Genomic DNA, 10,536 nt, shown 5'->3' with positions numbered 1-10,536 from the left:
AATATAAGTGTAATAATTATTAAAGAATAACTCAAATGAATGAAGTTTAAAGGCACAGCAATTGATAACTTAACAGATTTTTAGGTCACCGTGATCTGGAAGCACCACATTATCGTTCTGCATTTCTTTAAACCAGCCACAGTCATCTTGGGTGGAGCTACGCAAAGTATGTGGCTTTAGTGTTCAAAATAGTGGTTTGGGGGAATTGTTTTGGTTGAGCATTCGCATGCAGTGAGACAAGGGCTGTGATTAGAATGGATCATTTACCAAATTGAACCAGCAGGGTTGTCTTAAGGCACGATCCAAATCCTCACAAAACCTTAAATTTTCAGTGTGGAAGGTTGCTGTTGCTGTTTACAGTAACATGCAGTCAGCAGAAGGAGAAGAGAAAGCCTGCTGAAATAAATGGTTAAGAGATGGCGGATATGCTTAGCCGAACTCCAGTGAGTCAGACCAGTAGAGACATGACGGGAAACAAAAGAAAAAAGAAATGGGAAATATCTTTTTTGATGACTGATTTAGAATCAAACTTAAAAGTCTCCTGATGTTTGCATTCCCATATGAAGTTGACTCCAACATGTCTGTGTTTTCATGTTTGTGTAAAATGTCCGGGTGTGCCCAAACAACAAACCTCTATTACAGTTCCTCTTTGATTACTCATTATCCCTAATGTCTAAATGTGTCTGGATAGCTCAGTGACTAATGCCCCTGACGTTGCCATGGGATATCAGTGTCCAGTGAGTAAATTGATTGTAAATTGTAATTGTAAATGTAACTTTGCACTATTGATAGACTGCACAGATATATGTATGTATTGTGTTTATTTCACTCAAGTCCTGTGGTCTTTAAAAACACACCATATGGTTGTGTTTTTCACCTGAGGGGAGCTAAACTGTACATCATTGTTATCAGATAATTCACTACCATCCATCTGAATAAACGTGATAATTTACACATTAGTTTGCATCGAGTTAAGGAGACACTTTTCTGAATATCCAAGAAGTCTCTTAGAGTTCATTAGTCCCAGAGGCTCGATTCTCTTCAGACCACAGAGAGGATGAACACGGAGAACTCTGTTCCTTTGTTCTGCTTTCTATCTTCTTTCTGTCTGTGTTACCAAAAACAGATCTGTCACATTTCTATTTTCAGATGTGCTTTTGTCCATTGAAATATACCAACATGATTCCTAAAATATATTTACATATAAATATTTCTATGTACAGCCATGAGCAGAACGGTGCTACTCCACAGATATTACAACCAGGGGATGAGGCTCAATATGCAGGAATATGATTAAAACCAAAGCAAGTAGCCGGGGTCAGAAGTCGTTTCACTTGGTAACTGAATATTCATCAATTTCACCCTTAAACCGTGCAGTGATTAATTGAACCTCCAGTGTGATTAAAATATGAATGAGTTCCTTTCAAAGCCTAAACTCTCAGGGATGGCACATCCAAACTGAGCAGTCCATGTTTAATGCATGAACCACTTATTGGTTTATCTTGGTGAGACCACTTACTCCTGCCAGGTATTCTTTCCTCATGGATGGCTTCCATGAGCATGCAGGTTTTAGATCTCCAAGAGTTCAGTGTTTTGAGATACAGTTCCCAGCTTTAAAAGGATCAGTGTTGCAGAACTGTTTGATCATACTTTCATACTTTTTCTCTGGTTAGGTCTCTTTAGGAGAAAAAAAATGTAAAACCCAGTTCTGCTAATGAAACCGTGTAGAGAGTGCCATTGTAGCGAGAGCACAGAAGCTCCTTCATTGCCCTCGGCGTTGTGTCTCGGCCCAGTTGTGCAGCCAACCAACCTGTGGTTCTGACCCACTTTCTGGCCTCATCCGTCACACTGAGAGTCCTGGAGACTCTGATTCATTTCCTATGAATCCCAATTATTCCTCCCAGGCCGTTATGCCATCATTGCAGACTTACCTGCTTCATCGTGCTGGAAGCTCACAGCCAGCATTTGAATATTTCATTATGGCACGATAATACCTTAAATATGCCACAGGATATGATTTATACAGGTCACAGAAGATGTTCACATATTTCTGTGCCTGAGTATAATTGCTGCAGGTGTGATCAGTGACCTGACATATGAATATAGCTTTATATGATGAATTATCAACGGTTAGGATAGGGTCTATGCACAGAGAACAGCATATCTCTTGTTCTTTTTGCAGACAGTTCCTCAAGCAAGGGGAGGACACTCACCGATTAGCCACAACATTAAAACCACTGAGAGGTGGAGTGAATAACATTGCTTATCTCCTGACAGTGGTGACTATCAAGGGGTGGGGCACCAAGTGAATAGTCAGTTCTTAAAGTTGACGTGTTGGAAGCAGGAAATAAATGGCAGTGTGATGATTTGAGCAAAAATTAAGATTTAAATTGTGATGAACAGATGAATGGGTCAGAGCAAAAACGCCAGGTAATGTGAGGCGTTCCTGGTATGCAGTGGTCAAGACCTACAGAAGGAAAGATAACTGCTGAACTGATGACACGATCATTGGCACATAAGGCTCACTGAGGCTGGTAAGGTGGGAAGGCTGGACCAAGTTATTATAGCACAAATTGCTAAAAAAAACAACTAAACTTTAATGCTGGCTGTGACTGAAAGTTGTCAGAACACACAGGGTACTTCACTTTGTTGCATATGGAGCTGCATAGCTGCATACTGGTTTGAATGCTCATGCTGTATTATGTCCACCACCAAGAACACGCTTAATGGAAATGTGAGTCTCAGAACACAATTACTTTCTTCTACATTACATAGACTGCCGTGTGTGTGTTGATTATCTGAGATGGCAGGGAGATGCAGTATAGGAAGAAGGCCACCCATCTAAACATTGTTGCCAAAAACGAGCAGCAATGATATTCCCTGATGGCAGAAAATGCTCAGGATAATGCTCTTTGCCACAATGCAAACAGTGTTCGACAATTCTACAATTTCATTTAGCAGATGCTTTTATCCAAAGCGACATACATCTGAGAGTAGATACAACTCAAGCAAGGATCTAGTCAGGAGAAAACAACCTGGATAAGCATCATAAAACAAGTTTAAGTGTGATAGGACCTTGGTGCCTACAGAAAGTGCGTGAGGTAAAAATAATGTTTATTAATTCATTTTCTTTTTGCAGTCTGTCAAGTGCGAAGGTGTTTAGTGAAGAGCTAGTTGGTTGTTTTTTTTTAAATCTTTTCTTAAAGACTGAGACTGGGACTCTGCAGACTGAACAAAATTTGGTAACTTGTTCCACCACCCGGGATCCACAGAAGAGAAGAGTCTAGCTATACACCTCGGGTTCTGTTGTAGTGGTTGTGTCAAGCGTCTTTTGTTGGTCTAGCACAGTGAGCAGAAAGAGTGTAGACCTGAATGAGAGTGTTCAGGTAGGAGGCAGCTGCTTTCATTGTAGTTTTGTTTGCTAGTAATGGCATTTATTCAGTAATTCAGTAGTTTGAGGAACATGACAGAGTTCATAGTGCTGAACTCTTTAGGATCCAAATTCTGAAGATATCAGTCCTATCAATCATCTGTTGGATTAACAAACAAGTAGTATCCATGAAGGCCCTTCTTCACAATATATAGGGCTTAAAGGATCTGCTGCTTACAGATACCACAGGACACTTTTCAAAGGCCTGTAGAGTTCAGGACTTCAGTATTAGGAAAGTGGCTTTAATGTTGTGGCTGAAAGTGTATAATGAAATGTGCAGCATTTAGATTTGGGTGTATAAAAAAAAGAGGGTCCTCTCTTCATTTTCCTTCCTCTTCAAATTGATTAGTGGATCAGGGAGGGTAATTTGACCCTTAAGGAGCTACACTTAGACACAGACTCCCTGAGAGCCCAAGAAGAAGTCATCCATAAACCACACATCACCCAGCGGTTAGCTAGCCTGTCCTCTCACTCCATACACTTCAGCTGCAGCTTGCTGTGGAAAGAAATGGACCCAAATGTAATTGAATGTACTTTATTTCCCACAGAGCATGGTAGAAACAGAGGGAGAGATGACAAACAAGAGGCTAATGAGCAAAATCCAATTAAAAACTTTGTTTGTTGATTCAAAACAGGATGTGCTTGTTGAATATGCAGCTTTCTGTAAAATTAACTTCCTCGTATATTTCTTACATTTGTTTGAAAGAAAAGCCAATTCATTTTACTTGAATAGTAACAATTTAGATATTACATACATAACTGTTTGCTCAAATAAATTATTCTGTAATTTTCATATTTTTATGTCTCTTTTAAAAAACTCCTATCAAATCAAAAACAGAATATGTGGTGTTCTTTTGTATGCTAGAAGATAGTTAATGGGCGAAATAAGCAGTCAACCCCATGGGTGAGCATTCCCACCATGAAACAGCAGTGTGTCAATAACAGCCTCAAAAACAAGGACACTCAGGGTAGCAAACCAAAAGAAACCAATCCTGATGACTTGCAGTGTGGGGAGTAGGGCTTTGTGTATCGTTATTCTTCTTCAGAATGGGCTTTTGGGTCAAACATACTGTATATGGATGAATTAGTGTAGTTTTACAGCATTTGAGCAGAGTCCATGAGCTGGTGCACTCGACCTGCAGTGAGTGGCGAAGGGGTGGAGTAGACGAAGCAACTTCTATCAACACCATTTGATGGCATGAGGGGGTTATATTTATGGAAAAACCTTCTCAATGTGTAATTCCAATACATGAAGATGAGTCTTAGGTACTTATTCAATATTTGGAGAGGAAATTCTAAAAAAAACTGCTGTGTTTTATTGTTTGTTACAACCTACAGTCAAATGAGTAAAAGCTATTTGCACATTATTTGCAAGGAATGATAGTTTGCACCCTATATATGCTTGTTATGTGCATGTTTAGGCAATATTATGAGGCAGGACTGCATTTATTTCAGATACTAAGCTGATGGCACCCAGCTAAATCAATTAATTAGCCAAGCTTCAAGTCTGTCTTAAAGAGAAAGACCTGGATGACTAGTAATTTTCTACTTCTAAGCTCAGACAAAAATAGAGCTTATTGTATTTGGCACTAACACCTCAGAAACCATCTTGGCTCTTTTTTCACCTGCACTGTAAATCCTTTCTCAGAGTAAAGCTGAAACCCTTGTGCATCTTCTGTGTTAGACTGTTATTACGTTTTATTATCAGGATATCACAGTAACTCTGTGGAAAAGCTTCAGTTGATCCAAAATGCTGTGGTGAGAGTGCTGACAGGAACTAGCAAGAGATCATATTTCTCCCATATTAGCTTCTCATCATTGGCTCCCTGTAAAATCCGGGGTAGACTTTGACATCCTTCTCCTTACAAACAAAGCCCTTAATGACAGGGCTTCATCATATCTGAAAGACCCTATAGCTCCATATTATCACAACAGAGCACTTTGCTCTCAGATTCCTTGACTTTGTGGTTCATAGAGTTTCCTAAAGTAGAATGGGAGGCAGGCACCAACTCTACTTTTAAGATTAGGCTTAAAACTTTTCACATAGTTGGGGGCTGCCTCAGGTGACCCAGAACATCCCTTAGTTATGCTGCTACAGGCCCAGGCTACCAGAGATTCCATGTTCCACTGAGCACCTCTTCACTCCACTTCTCACTTTCACTCGCCGTACATTTATTTCCCACTATTGCATGTCATTAACTTTGTGTCTTCTCTCTTTTCTACTTGGTGTTTTTTTCTCTGTCTTTCTCCCAACCTCTCCCTTTAAGTAGATCTCTCTAATTCTGCATGTTTTGGATCTACAGTATCTGCAGTTACTAGCCTCACCAACCTGTTGCATGTTCATTGTTGTTAGTCATCGCTCATCATTAATATTGTTATTACTTTAGTTCTATAATACAGCTATAACTAAAACTCAAGACGAGTGCGCAGTGCAAATATGAATGAGTTTGTTTTCGGTGATTAAAAACACTGAATTATACAAATGTCCACTTATGAAGTCATGATTAAACTTAACATTTCTTTGACTCCCCTCCCAGGTCTCTGATTGTTATACAGTTCAGTGGTACAGCACTGATCAACCAATCAGAGTTTTGTATCCAGCAAAAATGTCAACTTCATCTTCCTGAATATCCTGCTACTTTTCAATTGTCGGCCATGAGATAATTCAGATTTTTAAATTAAGATTCAATAGATGTTGCACTAAAGTCTTGTACATTTTCATTGATGATTTATGTTGGTATAGATAAGTTTTACAATGGAACCTGTCAGGTTATAAATGATGACCCTGTGAAAGACAGGCTTGTAAATGTAAACCTGATCAGTTATTAGATTTGCATTAGACTGAATTGATGTCCAGCATGAATGGCAATACATAAGTATACATTAAAAGATCCTCAGTCGATCCTCATGACAATAATGCCAGTATTCTGTCCTGCTCATTAACTTGACTGACTTAGAGTCAAAATGTGTTGATCATTAAGCAGCTGGTCATGGAAGAAGCTGAGGCCCTGGGAGAAAGTCACACTGAGTAAGTAAGTGAAGGTTCATTGGTTTTGCCCAAGGACACCCCAAACATCACAAAGAGCTGCTGATGAATGGACTATTGGTTTATTTGTGAGAACCAAACCTGAAGCAGTTTGAAGTTCAGTCTGGCTGATGTTCTGCAGTGCTTGATTATTAAACGTTGCTTCTTTTTTTTTTTTTTAGTCAAAGTATCAGATGATTAAAAGAAACGATTCCCTATTGATTTCCTGTTGGAAGCACTCAGGGACATGTTTTGTTTATTGCTACTCTGCAAATCAGCGGAGCACAGCGGGAAGAGAGAGCAATTACAAATGCAAATTCCCAATAAGTGCCTGGAAGGTATGTTGAAAGGTCCTCCGAAGGATATAATTACAGCCTGGCTTGATTACATGTAAAAAGCAGATGAGAAGGAAATATTGCTGAATTATTCAAGCAAATAAAATACACCCTGCAAGCGCACAAGAAGCTAGAATTAGCATCGGTCTTCATTTGTCTTTAACCAAGAGACTGACATCACAGGAGATCTGTTTTGTTTGCTAGCCTACAGCATTGCCAGTGATTCTCTCAAAACATTTACTATTCCTCATCAAACTCCTATTTCCACTACATGTAAATCATCTTCTTTATTCTACTTAATGAAGCTGACTATTGAGATTTTCTGAGGGCAGCGAGCCACATTATACATTTTTTATTACCAGCCGCCCCAACATTAGCTGAGATTAATGTGGAGTCGAGTCGTTGATTAAACTGCACTCTAACTGGTCAGATGTCACCATCAGCCTCTTCACCAATCTCTTCAGTGTCTGAATGAAGTGAGATGGGTGAGACTGAAATGGGATTTATGGTCTGTCTAGCGAGCACATCGGAGAGTCCCATAGCTCCTCAAAGCACAACTTTCTATTGTTAGATGATTTGAAACAAACTTCTGAAATGTCCAAAATTGAAACATGTTACGGTGCACGTTATGCATGTTGAAAGAGGAAACAAACACATTTTGGCTGTCTACAAGAGAAGAATAGAAGGAAGTATTCAGAAAATATTTTCAGTTGGGCAAGCTATAATTATTCTTTCATGTCATCTGGTACTGGTCATATTTCATGCTGCCTGGATGCTGAAACAACTCAATAGTCATGTTGATTAAATGTTTATTTCTTCTAAAAGTCAAACACCTCCTCAAGCTAGTGTAAAAATCCTTTTTGCTAAAGCGGGTATGCTTATTAAAATTCTTACCATTTTACCATTACCTGTTTCTGATCCAGTACTTGAAAATCTATCTAAAAATACACTATATTGCGCCTCCATCCAAATAATCAGAATCAGGTCTTCCAATCACTTCCATGGCCACAGGTGTATAAAACCAAGGACCTAGGCATGCAGACTGCTTTTACAAACATTTGTGAAAGAATGGGTCGCTCTCAGGAGCTCAGTGAATTCCAGCGTGGAACTGTGATAGGATGACACCTGTGCAACAAATCCAGTCGTGACATTTCCTCGCTCCTAAATATTCCACAGTCAACTGCCAGCTGTGTTATAAGAAAGTGGAAGTGTGTGGGAACGACAGCAACTCAGCCACCAAGTGGAAGGCCACGTAAACTGACGGAGTGGGGTCAGCGGATGCTGAGGCGCATAGTGCCAAGAGGTGGCCAACTTTCTGCAGAGTCAGTCGCGACAGACCTTCAAACTTCATGTGGCCTTAAGATTAGCTCAAGAACAGTGCTTCAGCAGAGAGCTTCATGGAATGGGTTTGTTTGGCCAAGCAGCTGCATTCAAGCCATACATCACCAAGTGCAATGCAAAGCGTAGGATGCAGTGGTGTAAAGCACATCGTCACTGGACTCTAGAGCAGCGGAGATGCCTGGAGTGAACAATCATGCTTCTCCATCTGATGGACCAGTCTGGGTTTGGAGCTTGCTAGGAGAACGATACTTGTTGAACTGCATTGTGCCAAGTGTAAAGTTTGGTGGAGGCCCATAAGCAAGGCCCATAAAGACATGGATGACAGAGACTGGTGTGGATGAACTTGACTGGCTTGCACAGAGTCCTGACCTCAACCCGACAGAACACCCTTGGGATGAATTAGAGCAGAGACTGAGAGCCAGGCCTTCTGGTCCAGCATCAGTGTGTGACAAATGTGCTTGTGGAAGAATAGTCAAAAATTCCCACAAACACACTCCTAAACATTGTGGACAGCCTTCCCAGAAGAGATGAAGCTGTTATAGCTGCAAAGGGTGGACCGACGTCATATTGAAGCCTATGGATTAGGAATGGGATGTCACTTATGTTCATATGCAAGTCAAGGCAGGTGAGCGAATACTTTTGGCAATATAGTGTCTATTCCGCTATTGCCTGCTCGTGTCATGTGTACAACTTAACACCCCACAGATGTTGTCTAAACATGTACAATTGTCATGTCGCACACCCACACACCTAGCCTAGCCGCGCTAGACAACCCACAGCAACGAATTTAATTCTCTGCCAGGGTGGGTCTAGTTACCCTCCATAAGGCTTGAGGCTGGATTCTCGTAAAACTGGCCGGACCAATCACCATGAAGTGTAGAGTCAGAAGGCGGGCGTAACGAAGTGACGACAGAGGCGTGACGATTCTGACAGTAACAACCGGCGCACAATAAACAGTTATCTTTCGACTCGGCTTTGGGCAGCCCTTAAAGATTTGAAGCTAAAATTCAACTTGAAAGATAAACAAAGGACAGCACTTAAGTGTTTCATTGAGAAGAAAGACGTATTTGGACTTATGCCGATGGGATATGGCAAATCCTTAATATACCAGTTGGCTCCGCGGCTCCGCTGGTTGGGAAGCTAATGGGACTTAGCCACAATCCGCCGGTGCTCTCGGAACTACGTCAGCCTATTCGTTGCGTTGATTGGTTGTATACCTACCCAATTGCTGCAGTGGGATTTGATAGACAACCTTTTAGCCCACCTCCCTCCCTGTCGAGCTTCCCTAGACCCTTGTGCCGTCAGAAACATGGGTGTAGCATGGCTAGGCTATCACACACCAACATAAGTAGTTGTTTGTTTGTTTTTTAACTTTTTAGTCCCATGTGAACTTCTGGAACAGTGATAAATACAATAGATTTTTGCTAAACTTTCCAGGTATATCAATATGTAAGGGTCTGCTAGGGTAATTTTGATCCTCTTCACAATCTCCCTAAATACACAGATGTCCGTGTGGTAGCCCAGATTTTTTCTTTACATGCCATCACTATGCCACAAGGGCAGTAGTCTGCACATGTACAATATGTGCACGTGTGCAGATCTACTGCACACATGTGCAGCAGGGCCCTTGAAGTAATTTCCAAGAGGAGTGGAAAATAATCTTTGATTTCCTGGCTGTCCCTGTACATCTCCACAATGGAGTATAATCAAAGCTTGGGAAGCGATATATTTGTCGTAACAACGACATTGTAATTTTCTATTCCCTGTGCCACCTGCCTGACAGAGATGTGTTCTGAATGTGTTCAGAAGTCTACATGCTAAAAGTCATTACCAGAAGGATTTCAGCATAACAGCAACAATCCACGAAGAAGCGGAATATATCTATGCAATCAAAACTGACAATTTTTGTGAGTTCTCCAATTAAAAAGAAAAGACAAAAGGAAGCAACTGTCAGGCGGACGCCAGCCAGGCCTGAATAGTTTTAATTTTTCTCCCCTGCCCTTTTTTGGTATCTCCAGCAGCAAGGCTGCAGGTGTTTTTTTTTGACTTCATCAGTGAGATCTGTGACAGGTGGTGTGCCTGCTATTGGTGCTGCTTAAAGGGAGACGCCAGATACTCTTCTGTGCCGGATCGTAGCCAGTGCTCTTGGATTACCGGTTCCTGTGGCTGCTTACCTGTTAAACCACGTCGTCTCCTCTCTACCTTGGCATACCGCTGACTTCAGTTTCCAGCCCTGTCGTGGACCCACCCCGAGCATCTCCGTCTTTTGTGTATAAGTTTTTAGTTTTTTGGACTTTGAAAGAAAGCGTAGAGTTCTCTCTTTGTCGTTCCAGTACTTAATCGGAGTTAGATTTACAGAAGTAGTTTCGGTGAGCCTTGTTGGCTTTGAATCTTGTAGTTAGGTT

This window comes from Acanthochromis polyacanthus, chromosome 8 (assembly GCF_021347895.1).
Source record: "Acanthochromis polyacanthus isolate Apoly-LR-REF ecotype Palm Island chromosome 8, KAUST_Apoly_ChrSc, whole genome shotgun sequence".
Taxonomy (NCBI): Eukaryota; Metazoa; Chordata; class Actinopteri; family Pomacentridae; genus Acanthochromis; species Acanthochromis polyacanthus.
Note: the sequence above shows the minus strand (reverse complement) of the source record.